The 15,255-nt window shown below is 37.8% G+C and overlaps 2 protein-coding genes across 5 annotated transcripts in view; one reads left to right on the forward strand and one right to left on the reverse strand.

The window, feature by feature from the left end:
* Cenpp (centromere protein P) overlaps positions 1 to 15,255 on the reverse strand; it is a 198,050-nt gene that overhangs the window by 78,564 nt on the left and 104,231 nt on the right. The gene's annotated exons all lie outside the window — the stretch shown is intronic.
* Positions 8,440 to 15,255, forward strand: part of Aspn (asporin) — a 27,808-nt gene continuing 20,992 nt past the window's right edge. The window contains exons 1-2 of one of the 4 annotated variants that reach the window (XM_005355169.2): positions 8,444 to 8,698; positions 12,025 to 12,075. The gene's annotated coding sequence lies outside the window, so the exon portion shown is untranslated. Of the gene's footprint in view, positions 8,699 to 12,024; positions 12,076 to 15,255 lie in introns of all 4 variants that reach the window. The other 3 variants (XM_026783157.1, XM_005355168.3, XM_005355170.3) reach the window with 3 other exon arrangements.

Below are 15,255 nucleotides of genomic sequence, written 5' to 3' on the forward strand. Positions count from 1 at the left end.
AATAAACAAAAAAATTTGTCTTCTCGGTCCTCAGCGCAAAAATGGATCAATTTATGGGTTATCCAAAATTGATATAAACATTAACCCCCTTGAAAAACAACAAAGAAACAAACAAAAAAGAAAAGAATCTTTAAAAAATTAAGCATTTTCAAAAGAAAAATGAGAAACTAAATGGAAAAAAATTTCACACGGTCATAAAGTTAATCAGATAAAATTTTTCCTAACCTAGACAGTAGAAAAACAAAGCATATTTTTAACTCTGTGTGGATGTGTATGAGAATATGCACATGTGTGCAGGTGCCCACAGAAGCCAGAGGCATGAATTCTTCTAGAGCTGGAGCTACAGGCTGTTATGAGCTGCCTCATGTGGGGGTACTGGGAACTTAACTTGTGTCCTCTGAAAGTATGCAACTTAATCATTGAGTTAGTTTTCCAGTCCAGAGTATATTCTTTAAACAATTAAATCATCCTTTGACAAGTGGAAATACTTAGTAATCAATATTGTTGTTCTGCATCACAGTCCTTCCAAAACCATCATTTGAACATACCAGGAATTACTATGTTCCAAAGATGATATAATGAAATACTCAAATCCTGCTGTTTAAGGGAACCCTCAAAGGATGGTATAAATAAAACCCTATATGATATCAGCTCTACCCTTTCCTCTTATTTAGGAGAAGTGTAAAAGTTTCCTCAGAGAAGAATTTATAAACTGAGATCACTGAACTAATTCTTTGTTCATAGTTGCATATCAGTTCAGATTACCGATTGGCCTGAATTTTAAAGAATGTATTAAAAGAACTCACTAAAAGAAATTTCTGGTCAGCTCTAACCTAATGACAAACAGTCATTAGATACCCCTAAGCTCTAGATTCTGTGAAACATTTAGATTTATCTCCAGTACTTAAAAAACAAAGAACAACAACAACAAAAGAAACAAAAAGAACCATGATAACTCAGAACTGAAATCAGTATTAGCCATAGACCTGGTCTAAAACTTAGCTCAGTCTTCCACAAATTGGGGAAATAACTGTGTAGCACAGGGGATGAGTGATTAAATGATATGATGTCATAAGAAAGTGCTGAGTCTAGGGTTGATTTTTGAAAGTATCAATCTTCTTCCAGAGACTTCAGCAACAGGCAGGTACACAGGTTGCCAGGTCTTTTGTGTAATGGATATTACTATCTAAAGTAGCATTTCATTAGTTTAGGATAAACATTGGAGAAAAAGAACAGGCCAAAAATACTAGGGCTGTGTTCAGCACAGTGCTCTGTACTGGGCCAGAGGGTAAATACATCAGGCTTCTTGTCTGGCTGGGAAGGTTTGTATAGGAACCAAGCTATGCCAGCAGTTCAGGAAACCATCTGAAGAGCAGGTGGGGGATCAACAACAAAACTCAAGTGTGACTATCCGCCATAGCATGCATGTTCAGATTCATGACACAGAACAGAGTGAACTATGGTACAGAACATTCCTGAGTCAGTCTCCAGGCTAAGATAGCATATTAGGTGTAAAAGTTGAAATTCAAAGTCTAAAGTACTTCTCAATCTAGATTTGGAAAAAAAAAAAAAAACAAAAAGAAAAAACCAAAGTCAATCAGATGGCTCAGAGTCTAAAAGTATGTGTTGCTCTTGCAAAGCACCCAGGCTCAGTTCTCAGCACTCACATGACGGCTCACAACCATCTGTAACTCTAGTTCTAGGAAATACAATGCCCCATGCTGATCTTTGCGGAAACTGGGCATGGTGTACTTATACATATACATGAAGGCAAAACACTCATGCACATAAAAATAAATATAATAATTTTTAAGAAGAAAAACAAACAAACAAATTGACTAAGGCTGGCGAAATGTCTCAGTGGAAGAGCACTGGCTGCTCTTCCAGAGAATTCAAGTTCAGGTCCCAGAACACACCTTGGTTACCTCACAACCTCATGCAACTCTAGCTCCAAGGAATTCGACACCCTCTTCTGGCTGCCTCAGGCACTCAAATATACTGAGACATATCCAAATATACAAACAAACTAATTAACAAATCTTAGAAATAACAAAAACTGAGCAGGTTGGTGTGGTGGCATGCCTGTAATCTCGTACTCAGGAGGGTAATGCAGGACAGTTATTCAAGTATGAGCCCAGTCTGAACCACATACGTAGTAAATTATGCATCAGTCTGGGCTATGAACAAACAAAATTGATAAGAAAATTAAATTTGACCTATAAGAATGGGTCACTGTGGATGCTTATATATCCAAAAAGCACACAAAAAAATCATGCACATTACTTAAAACAGTCAACCAAACAAGAAATGGTATTTGATCACTAAGCCTAGTGGATAGACTCCTTCCTTAGAAATAACAGAGTTCCTAGTATAGTCTGTGTGGAAAGCTCAGGCCTGTCTAACATGCAGCAAAGCTGGGGCAGAGCATTCCATAGCAAGTTTGTCCTTTCCTATTTCATTTCTGGACCCATTAGCTCCAACTGAATCTAACCCAACTGAACCAGGCAAAGGTAAGTATGATCAAGATACATTGTATGAAAATTTCAAAGAATAAAAAAATTTCACAAAGCCGGGCGACGGTGGCGCATGCCTTTAATCCCAGCACTCGGGAGGCAGAGGCAGGCGGATCTCTGTGAGTTCAAGACCAGCCTGGTCTACAGAGCTAGTTCTAGGATAGGCTCCAAAGCCACAGAGAAACCCTGTCTCGAAAAACCAAAAAAAAAAAAAAATTCACAAACACAATACTGAAAGTTAATATTTATTTCCCGCACCCCCAAAAGACTTTCAGATAAAAGAAACTTCACTGTCAACTGTAGGTTTGTGGAATGCATGTCTGAGTTTCTATGGAAGAAGTAAGTTCTTGGCATACTACTCGCATGCTCTTGCTTCAGTGTGCTGAACAAGAACATCTGAAACTGAGAGCCCTGCTGGAATTCTGTCTATTGTATGTTGTCATTCCCAATGGGAACAAATGTTTTAACTCGGTAAGTATATCTTCTGATTACACAACAAAAAATAATAACATGGCTACCTTTTTCTGTTAAGTTTTGTTTCCTTTTAAATATATAAATGGGCAGAGTATAAACTTACATACTAGTTTATTTTTTCCTTTGCATAAAATGTGAAGAATGTGAACCCTACACCAGGGAAAGCAGAACTGTCTTAAAAATAACATGTGATTATACTAAATGAGTATTAGTTTGGAAAAGAAAAGGAATACATCATGTTATTAAAATGTTCTGGTTTGTTTCTAAGTAACAATCTCTGTGGTCAAATAAACTTACATCAAGCCATCAGTGGATATAAGCAAGTCTTTTGTAAGCTGGGATCAGCTGAAGATTCACTGCTTTGAATAAACTGGGAATTATATTCACAAGCACCAGATTTGCATGTGAACTATTGAAGACTAACCCAGCTAGTATTCCAATCTCCAATAAAAAAAAAAAGATTCTTAAAAAAAAAGATTCTAATTTGGAAGTCCATTGTAAGGTATCCCTTGGGACTATAAATAACTAAAGCTACTTTGCAAATGTCAAAGTATTTATAAAATGGGGATGGGGAGATAATTCAGTCAGTAAACAGTTTACTATGCAAACATTGGGATCCCAGACCCATGGAAAAACTAGATATAGTGGTGTGTGCTTGTCATCTCAGCACTGAGAAGGTGAAACGTGGACCCCAAGATTTGGTGGCCAGACACATTAGTAAGAGGCTGTCTTAAAACATAGACACAGATTGCTTTTGCATAGGACTCGATTCCCAACATCCATGCGGCAGCTTATAACCACCTGTAACTCCAGGGAAATGGTCTCTGCAGGAACCAGGCACACACATGATACACATACTTATGTACGTATATGTGAAAAAAACTTGTGTACATGAAATATAAAAAATAAATTTTAAGATGAAAAGAAACCTTGTCTAGGGTAATCAATAAATTAACTTAAAAAAATCTTACACAAAGTATTTTACTACAATAAAGATAAATCAAAGTTTACAATTAAGACAAACTTGTTCATCTTCCCCAATGTTAAATATTTAATCATTCTATTTATTAACATTTCAAGGCTATAGGAAAGTTAAAAAAATTAATATGCAGCTTTATGCTCTTCACTCACACATACCAACTAATACTTTGTTAATTTATTTCATCTGCTTTTGTTTCCATATCTGTGACTATTCATCAACCCACTCACTTGCATCTAAATCTATAACTCTCCGTACATATAATCAGACATTTCTCTCTGTATCTATCCATTTATCTACTAGTCAGGAATGAATCTGGGATTTCAGAACATACTTCAGTATGAATCACTTAAAAACAAGATTTCCGCCGGGCGGTGGTGGCACACGCCTTTAATCCCAGCACTCGGGAGGCAGAGGCAGGCGGATCCCTGTGGGTTGCGAGACCAGCCTGGTCTACAGAGCTAGTTCCAGGACAGGCTCCAAAGCCACAGAGAAACCCTGTCTCGAAAAATAAAAACAAAACAAAACAAAAAACAAAAGCTACGGAGAAACCCTGTCTCGAAAATTAAAAAACAAAACAAGATTTCCTTACAATTGGATCAAAAAAAACAAAAAACAAAAGCTACGGAGAAACCCTGTCTCGAAAATTAAAAAACAAAACAAGATTTCCTTACAATTGGATCAATTATTATTTTTACATAATCCCCCAAAAAGAATATTGGTTCAGTATTATCAAGTACACTATCCATATTTACATCTCAGACGTCCCAATGGGTCCTCCACCATAGTGTATGAGGTTTAAGAACGAACTGAAGTTCACATGTCTACTATTAGGCATGATATTGCTTCTAGTGAGAAATGGCATTTGGAAACCAAACCTGAAGGCTAGCTGTGCTCACTGTTCTCAGGTCCTCTCAAAGGAACAAGCTGGGATTATTTATTTAAAATACAAGTGTTTCTTATACTGATTTCTCAAAGCAAAGACACATTTTAAGATAGCAGTAGTTAATCCTCTGTTGCTGTGATAGAACACCATGGCCTATGTAACTTACAGAGGAAGTTTACTTTGGCTTCTGGTTCCAGAGGGATGGGCTGGGCAGTAGGGCAGCAAGTACAGAAAATGGAAATGGCAGTTGGAGAAGGAAGTTGAGAAATCACATTCTCAACTACCAGCATGAATCAGAGAGCAAACATGATGTGAGAAGGAACTATAAACACACAGAGCCTGCCCCAAGAGGCCTATTTCCTCCAGCAAGACTCTACCTACCAAAGGCTCTACCTACTCTCCAATCAGTGGCATACCATGGCCTACAGGAGTTTCTCTCATTCAAACCACCAGAGATATTTAACAGTATTTCACATCCACACACTGTAATAAGCTAAACTTTATTGTATAAACTCTTATTATTCATAAATTCGATTAGGTTTATGTTACATGATGATTGATGGGAAAATTCATCTTTCATAACATGAAACCTCAAGCAAGGGAATAAGAGTGAGGTCTGTCCCATTAATTATCACTGCAGTAGTAAACCCATGAAAGGTTAGGGAAGTGGAAGAGAGAAGAGATACCTACTATAAAGTCCAGAATTGTGTCATACAGGACTTCAGGTCGGTTTTACTGGATAGCATTATTCAAGATATGCTAAGAATTTGGGCTTAGCTGAAAGATTTCTTGATAATCTTTTTTTTAAAAGCCATATGCTCTAAATCCAGTTTCAGACTGAATACTGCTTATAGCTCATGATCTATAGTTATAAATTCCTGATCAATATGCCTGATCTCCATAAGAAACATAAATATGAAAATGATCCATAAAACCCCTTCACAAAAGTTTTTGTGGGTATTTACTAGACACAGAATCCTAGGATATTAACCAAGCAAGGTAGTACAAGCCTGTAATTGTAGTACTTTAGAGGCTGAGTAAGAAGAATCACAAATTTTAGGCCAGTTTGAGATAGAGAGATCTTGTCTCAAGAGAAACAATTTGTGGTATGCAAATATACATCCTAGAATTCAGAGTTCTTGGACATGCTTTTGTTGTGTCTGCTTTGCTTTGTTTTTGGAGACAGGGTAGCTCTGAGTAGCCCTGGATGTCCTCTAAAGGATCCACCTGCCTCTGTCTCCCCAGTGCTGGGATTAAAGACCTGCACCACTATGCCCAGCATCCTTAGACATTAAAAAAAAATCTATGCTATACACCCTTGCAGTCTTCACCCACCCTGTCATCTTACCTCAATTTCCTCCATACTACAATTATCTTTTCTAGTTTTGTAAGAAGGTGAGGCAGTGTTACACACCAAAATGCAAAGTGCCGGCAGGCACTGTCTGTGCTCATAGCCCACCTATGTCCCAGCTCCTGTAGCACTTACTTTACCTATTAAGCTCTTAGGTCTGTGAGACAGTTTCTTAGGACCTTCTCTTTTTAAAATTTTTTTTTATTGAGAAAAGGAAAAAGAAGTTTCCCCCTCCTCCCAGCCTCCCATTTCCCTCCCCCTCCTCCCACCCTTCTCCCCCTCCCCCCATTCCTCTCCCTCTCCCTCTCCAGTCCAAAGAGCAGTCAGGGTTCCCTGCCCTGTGGAAAGTCTCAGGACCTTCTTTATTTTAGCTTGTGTTATGGACTTTGATCTCTGCAGTCTATGTCTACACCAGAAGAACTACAGGTATTGTCTTGGAAATCATGTGAGCACAGCATTAGTTATGTATTTCTATTTTCACAAGCACTGGTCAAATTTAGCATAATATACAGTTTTTAAGGCAGACAAGTTTTCTGTTCACAAAGTAAAAAGAATATTACTTTTTAAGTTTAGTAGTTTATTTATTTCATTTACAATATAATATAACTATAACTTCTACTAAGGATACTGTTCTAATACATCTCGTACTTCAATGTTTAGAACAAAACACAAAAGAGAGGTTTGGGAAAAAAACCCAAACGTACAAAAAGAAAAAGAATTAAGTTCTCCATAGACCTGAGGGGTCATATCCAAAGGTTATTTTCTCAGAACGCAGGAGGAGATACACAGTTGCATTTCTACTGCTGACCTAGGAAGAGAACTCCTCAGTCCCACCTTGCTGTACCCTGGGGGAAGTTGAGATTCAGCAATTTCAACCTCATTAAAATGCATATATATGACTCTCAAATAATGAAATTTTAAAATGTTCATAACAATTCTTCAAAAAATAATCAGCTCCATTGAGTATGTTAATGTGTAGCACATTCCTATAATACAGTTGTGAGAATGAACTATTGATAACCAACCACAATGACATGAGTGGCTTTCAACACCATAATGTTGAATGGAAAATAAAGGTAGAGACATGAAGAATGTATAATGTGAGTGCATGTGTATAAAGTTCAAGAACAAACTATGATGCTGAAATATCTTTCTTGGGAAAGAAGAGAAGGGGTTCAGATTTCTTGATCAGGATTTAGAATTTAATGAGCTGTACCATTATGGTATGTTTATCTCTTTCAACATATGTTTCAATAAAATATTAAAATACAGAACAAGTCATTGTTGAGGACAAGTTGTATTTCACTCGTGAGCTTCCTTTTCGTGACCGTGCACTAATGTAATTCAGGCAGATGCTAGCTGCTCTGGGCACAAGGATTAACAAAGTACAGTTCATAATTTCATCCTGTTCCCAATCCATCAAATTCACATGTTTATTTACAACAAAAACGTCAGTGAATAACTGACTCTACTGCAAATAAGATGGTGGTGAGAGGGCTGCAGCAGCACCAGGACACAGTGAGTGGGCGTGCTGAGCTGCCTGTGATGTCAGACCTGAGGTTCAAAGACGAGTCTTTCACCTAAGTGACGGGAGGATCACCTGTACCAACTGAGTCTTTCCCCTCAAGCCAGAAAAGCTTAATGGCTGTGGAGCTGGGCAATTTCACGGAATGGAATGGAGGGAAATAATTCTCCTCTCAGCCAATGGCAATGAGAACAGAGCTGAGACTCTCGCAAGGAAAGGTGTAGGAGTTACCTGGACTTGCACGCTATCTATACCAGAGCAGACACAGAGCCAGGAAACAGTTTGCAGGGCCTGGGCTTGCAGCTCCTTAAGATGCCTATCACAGGGTTAAGAGCTTAAAAAAAAAGTCTTGCGATATCTGCTTAACATAATAACTCCAGTCAATATGAGAAAACAAAATCATGGCTATTAAGGTACATGTAAACTTTGGGTTCACACTTCAATAATGTGGGTGTTCTTTACTGAGTAAGTAGTTCTTTACTAAGTAAATGGTTTATTAGCCTATAAATGGTGAGTAGTTTTAAAAACTAATTTATAAGTATTAATTCATGTTAGAATTTCATAAAGTACTCTCAAATCAAGTTTTCTAAAGTGACCGACTACAGCTTCAATGGCCACTTGCCATGAATTATTAAACTCTTTTTTTTTACTTCCAAATCTTCCAGTAGACGTCTAGAGTTTAGCTAGAAGTTTTGGCTACGATACAAACAGTGATGGAAAACATATGAGCAGTAACAAGTTTTAATCTCGCTCTTCAGTACTAACATGGACTAATCTGTGGAAGCAGTTTATTCCAGTATCACCCAGGACGCAGCCACACCAGAGGCTGTGTTAGGCAGGCTGTTTTTTCCTTTTCTTTAAATGTAACACTTCTTTATCTTTTCTTCTTAAAGAGTCTTAAGGAACTTGCATTGTAGCTAAGTAGTACAGGGTGGATAACTTCTTTGAAGAGAACTTCTTTCCTGACAAGGTATGTTTTCATGTCTGTATTACATGTACCAGTGTACAGTTATTTTATTGTTAATACTAAGGAAGCATTATGTTATTAATAAACATTTGTAAATAATATGGTAAAATTTAAACCATAAGTGTATAGATCCTTAGAATATACATTATAAAAAAGCCTCTAAATTTTGTAACTGAAGTTACTTTAGTCTTATGTAATTTTATACATAATTTTATATTAGTTTTAATTATGTGTTTTTGGAAAACAGTGAAAAACTGTCACTAATGTTTTATATAAATGTTAACATGACTGATTAAAAAGTAAATAAAAATCTTACACAATCTTTTGAGAACAATATTACTTTAATAATTAATCTTAATGAAATTTGAGCATGTTAGATATATTAAATGAAAGTCTTTTACTATGTAAACCTATGATACTGTTTTTTAAAATGTGAATTATTCAAATGTTACTTTTATTTATAACTTTGAAAATCCAATTTTTGATAAATGTTTCTTATACAATGAAATGGTACTGGGCTATTATGACAGAAATCAACATAATTTCAAGAAAGAATACCTATCAACAATAGTTTAAGCAGGTCTGTATTCTGTATGAAACGTTTAGAGACTTTTTTTATAAATCTCATACTTAGAATAACACAGGGATTTCCTTTGTCCTTTCATAAAGCACACTTATTATATCTTAGATCTAAAAGATTCAAGAATATTCTCTCCACTCTTCTCCCAACAATAAATAGAACTTAGTATTCTTTCATGATAATGTATTCAGAGGTGTGGCAGCCATGAAAACAGTGGCCACATGCTACAAGGACTGAGTCACAAAGAACCTGAGGGGCTTCTGTTTATCTTATGTATTGCTATAAAAATAGCATGCTTTATTATTTCATTTTTCTTGCAATCCAATCAAGAATCACTGTGTTAAGGAAGAAGGAGGGAAGGAATAAGAAAGAAAAAGAAAGAAAGGGAGGCAGTGCAGTGCAAGCCCCAGCTCATGGGAAAGTATCTGAGCTGCTGTTTTTCGTTTGGTTTTGGCAGAAAGCACTAGAGTGTAGCAGTGGAAAGAATGGAAGCGATGCGGCCTCTTGTTACGACTAACCACTGCATGAAAAATGAGTATCATGATACCTGACCTGAGTCTTGAGACAAAACAGATTAACTTTACAAGCACTGCAGGAAATCTTTAAAAAGTGGAAAGGCAGGAATGTTTTGTTTTTAAAACAGCAATTAGGGTGTTGAATACAGCTGTTAAGAGAAAAATTGGTACCTAAGGAAAGAAAAACAGCCAATTCTTTAATTAGAATGCCATTTATATTTCCAAGGTAAAATTAATTAAAGGTGTTGCTTTAAGCAGTAGTGGTATCTGTGAACAAATAGTGCTTTAAGTTTGTCAGTGCATGCTTGCATTTTAAGGTATTCAAGGGTATGGCTAGGCCTTGATTATACCTGCATGTAGTCTGTATTTCCTCTCAGATACCTAGGACATGTCCTGTCACATTTCTATCCTGGAGCTTACAACAGATCTTTGAATTGAAATATTCAAGCCTAGTTGTCAAGTGGACCTTGAAACATAGGATTTAAAAATACAGTGACTTATTTACCTAATAAGGTAGTAAGAGAAAACAGCATTCCCCTTAGACAAGATTTTCATCTCAAGCTTACAGACAGTTAAGTGGCAAATAGAAAGCCTGGTCAAATCTCACCATGTCTGTTTCAGAGGAAAGTTGGTTTGCTATTTAGAAGGGACTTTGAGAGATGAAAATTTACTTGGAGCATGGTTGGAAGCTTTAGAAGTGGGTGTGAGGAAGTTGCCTAAGCTCTGCTACCTCCTGGGAGTTCTAGAAACTCAGAGCCTAAACTTCCTCTTCTCAGAGTTCCTGGGAGTGATGTCTAGAGCTCTCTCTCAGCTCTGAATGGTTCTGATTTATTAGTAACGGAAGTAGCACTGGGATAGTATTCCCAAGAGTCTTCTTATTAAAACTAGAACTTGAGACCAAAATCCAAAGCTTTTCATAAGTAGAAACACTGATAAAACTTGTCTAAATCAGAAGAATATTGAGTCTTCCTAAGATATAAATATTTTTAAAAGATTTTAAAAATAGTAGTCTAAAAGCTGCCAAAACTAATAAACTTGACTTTGAACTGTCTTAAGAAGCTCAAAACAAAGTCTATTTCACACTCTTTCTACATAATAGAAGGGACTGCAGTGCTCTCTTATGCCCTGCAAACAGTGGTGAACAGCTGTGCAGATTGACCAACAGAGGTTTAGGATCTTCTCATGGACTCCTCAGATCTGCAGCAGAGATCCAGTAACATCAGAGGGCAATTCCTCAGGGTACTAAGGTTGGCCTCTGTTTTCTTTACAAGCAACTGAGATTAAAAAAACAAAAACAGAAAGATATATATTTTTAAAAATGGCTAACAACAGATAAAACTAGCATACAGAACTATTAAGAAGGTATTTCTGTCCTCAATACAAAGATTTTCTGATAGCCATAAGTAAGCACCAGTGGCCAGAGATCTAAAGGTGGTATGTTCCTTAGGTGTGTTCATTGGCATTACTAATATAGCACGGTCCAGACTGTTGTGGAACCTCCATCACGGAGGTGGCAGGTTATGAATATATAGATCTGTACTTCTCACCAGGAAAAAGATAAACCGCTATTTAGGAGCTGGTTGCTTCCACTAGTTACCAATGGCAAGCCTCCTCCACTGTAACAGAAAATGCTGAAACTAACAGGAAGAAGTATCAATTCATATTTCTCTACAAAGAGATAGTCATGAATATTACCATTCTAAGAAGTCAGTCAGAAAAGGAGGGACTCCAGCTGATGCTTAGTAAACCTGAGACAGGATGTGCAACAGAAGCATATCCACCATTGTTCTGCTTCCTGGTTCTGTGCCTTGTGCTTTTTCTTTATCTGTAGATCCAGCTTCTCATACCCAATCTAATCCTCAGCTTAAATCTTCACTCAGCATTGGGGAATTTCTTTGAGCTCATGGAGGCGAGCAGGCTAGAGGACTCTCTGTCACCAGCATGTGGAACGCATACAAACGAGTCCAGCCCTCAACTCTGCTGCCAGCCCACATGGAAAATCAACATGTGCTCTTGGCATCTACTCTGGCACTCTAACACACTCCTCTTGTTACATATACTTTAAAATTTTCCATAGTTTTCTTAGTTCTATATTTCAAATACCTTAATGTTAAAATAGTTTTGGCTTTTATATGGAAGCTAAAGCCCAACTAATTCAGATTTTACAATAAAAGACTTGAACAAAAACAATTAGACAACTTAATAAACCCCAATTTTCATTTTCTATAATCTAGAAAATGGGGCGAGAGTCCTAAAACACTGTGAATTTCAAAACATTTTTACAGGTAGGTATTTTTTTTTCTTTGTCTTCTGGGAGAAACTAATGAATGAGAACAATCTGTTTGGAAAATTGTGCCATGTATGCTGTCAGTAGAATGCTAGAGAAAGGGTGGAAGAGGGCAAGCATATATTTAGGATTAAAGCAATGACTTTTATTGTCAGAGTGGAATTTCAAATATTTTAACACTGGACATGGCAATACAAGACAATCACAAGTTTAAAACCAGACTGGGTTATACAGAATATCTTTGTCTCACAACAACACAGCAAACAAACAAAAAACCAAGAATTTTTACTATGTTAAATGTAACAACAATAAAAAACTATATGTGAGAAGGTTTCAGTCTAACTCATTTATATGGCATTATGTTCATTTTAATCTTTTTGTTGGTTTCAAAAGGATTATTAAAAGGAGAAAAACACTTAAGAATGTCACTAATTTAGACTATTGGTTTATTTATTTGGAGAGTGTGTGTGCCCATGATGTATGCTTGTGTATGTCTATGAACAGGTATGCTCAGCCATGCAAGCACGAATGGAGGCCAGAAATCAACATCAGGTGTTGTTTTTCACCTCATGTTTTAGACAGGGTCTCTCACTTAACCTGGAGATTGCCATTTCTACTAGACTGGCCATCCAGAGAGTCCCTGGGATCCACCTGGGATCTTCCCCACTCATGCTGAGTGCTGGGGTTATAGCTATGTGCCAACACATGCAGTTTTCATGTGTGTGCTGAGGATAACAGCTCAGTTCTTCACGGTTGCATAGTAAGCACTTGACTCACTCAGTAATCTCCACAGCCAGCTTTCCCTCACTGCCATTAAATCATTTAATATTCAAGAGTATCCTTTTTATTTCATTTCCTTTTTGGGGGGTTGGGGTTGAGACAAGGTTTCTCTGTAGCTTTGGTGCCTTTCCTGAACTAACTCTTGTAGACCAGGCTGGCCTTGAACTCACAGAGATCTGCCTGCCTCTGCCTTCTGAGTGCTGGGATTAAAAGCGTGTGCCACCACCGTGTGGCTAAGAGTATCCCTTTTTTTAAAAAATATTTTTATGGTTTATTTAACTTTATTTTATGTGCATTGGTGTGAAGGTGTCAGATCCCCTGCAACTGGATCTTCAGACAGTTGTGAGCTGCCATGTGGGTGCTGGGAATTGAACCCGGGTCCTCTGGAAGAGTAGTTAGTGCTCTTAACCACTGAGCCATATCTCCAGCCCCGAGTATCCCTTTTTTATTATGTTATTTTTGACAGGGTCCTACAATGTAGCTCAAGCTGTCCTAGGATTCCCAATATAGCTTAGGCTGGCTTCAAACTCATGATCTTGCCTCACATTCCATAATGCTGAGATTATAGTTATGTGCCACTATGCTCAGTTTCAAAAGGAGAGGAGGAACAGGAGAAAGATATGTTCTACCTTACCCATTAAGTGACCCAACATAATGCTTGGGACACATGAATGCTTAAGAAACACCCACTGACTGGGTGGGGTGGTGCATGTCTTTAATCCAAGACCCAAGAAGCAGAGGCAGGCTTCTCTCTGTAGACCATCCAGCTTGGTCTATGTAGCAATTTTCAGGAAAACTAGGATTACATGAGACCCTATCTCAAAAAACAAACAAACAAACAAACAAACAAAAAAACCAAAAAAGCCCCCAATAAAACCCCACCAAAGCAAACAAAAACCCACAAAAAACAAACAAACTCCTAACAATGAAACAAACAAAGAAACAAAAACAAGAGATGATTACTTGAATTACTAACTCTGGCAACCTCAAACCAGGCTATGCCAAAGGCAGGTCTTCAAATGACACTGCAATTACAAGCTTCCAATTACTAAAATAAGAGTATCTGTGCATCTGGCAAAGCTGCAATGTCAGGCTGATCAAAGAAATACATCAAAGGGGTTGTAATGTAGTTCAGTTGATAGAGTGCTTGCTTAGTATTCATGAAGCCCCAGGTTCAATCTCCAGCCTTTGGGAGATGGAGACAGGTACACTAGCTGTTCAAGGTCCTCCTCAGTTACAAATTTCCTCGTCAGCCTGGAGACAGACTGTCTCAAAACAAAAACAAAAACCTGAAAAAGTAAGAATTAGTGACTTTAAGACAGCTAAAGACTAAAAGTTGAATTTCTAGAGAAAAAGTGTTTTGGAACTTGAGTCTAAGTTGATATTAACACTAACGAACTGGAGAACCACAAAAAGGTGTGAGGTAAAAACACATAATGAAACCACATGTGGTAACTCATACCTGTAAACACAGTATTCCAGAGGCAGAGGCAGGAGAAATGCCCTAAGTTCAAGGACAGCCTGGCCTATGGAGCAAGTTTTAGGCCAGTAGAGCTATTCAGTGAAACTCTGTCTCAAATAACCAAAACAAACACTGTAACAACAAGTCACAGGTAGGGAAGCAGATGAGCATCAGAGACAAGAACAAAATGATTCTGAAAATGACAGTCACTACAACCCTACGTAAGGGCTTGTAGAAGAGATCCAAGAAGGGAGATTCCACAGTACCAAATAGGCCAATAGTTAAAAATACAGGTTTTCTTGTCCAATAAAAGCCAAAGGGCCCTTATTGCCAGCACAATGCCCCCAATTGTAAAATTTGTAAGTCTTGTCACACAGTCATCTCATGTGTGCTTTCGTGTGTGTGTGTGTGTGTGTGTATGTGTGTGTGTACTCAAGCACAGAGAACTTAACACAGCTTTGAGTGCTATTGCTTAGGTACAATCCACCTTACTTTGAGTCAGGGTCACTTGTTGGTCTGGAACTCACTGACTAGGCTAGGCTGGCTGGCCAGTGAGCCACAGGGATCCATCTTTCTCCATTTCTTCAGTGCTGGGATTTCAAGCATGCACCTCCATGTCTGGTTCAAACTCAGATTCTCATGCTTGCACAGCAAAACTCTTTCCTGACTACATCAACATCATCTCAGCTCCATATCTGATCTTTAAATTCAGGAAAAGGCAAACACACAGAGATATTAAAGTTGATTTCTGGGTTCTGGGACACAGTTAACAGCTGACTCAAAGATCAGGTATTCTGAAACTAGGCCAGATATGACTGAATAGAATTCTCATACTGATTGGGACCTTGGGAGCTCAGTCCAGTGCTCCAGTGTGGGTCTCTGTCTCTATCTCCATCCATCACCAGATGAAGGTTCTATGGTGATATGCAAGATATT

Source organism: Microtus ochrogaster, chromosome 16 (genome assembly GCF_000317375.1).
Source record: "Microtus ochrogaster isolate Prairie Vole_2 chromosome 16, MicOch1.0, whole genome shotgun sequence".
NCBI classification, from domain to species: Eukaryota; Metazoa; Chordata; class Mammalia; order Rodentia; family Cricetidae; genus Microtus; species Microtus ochrogaster.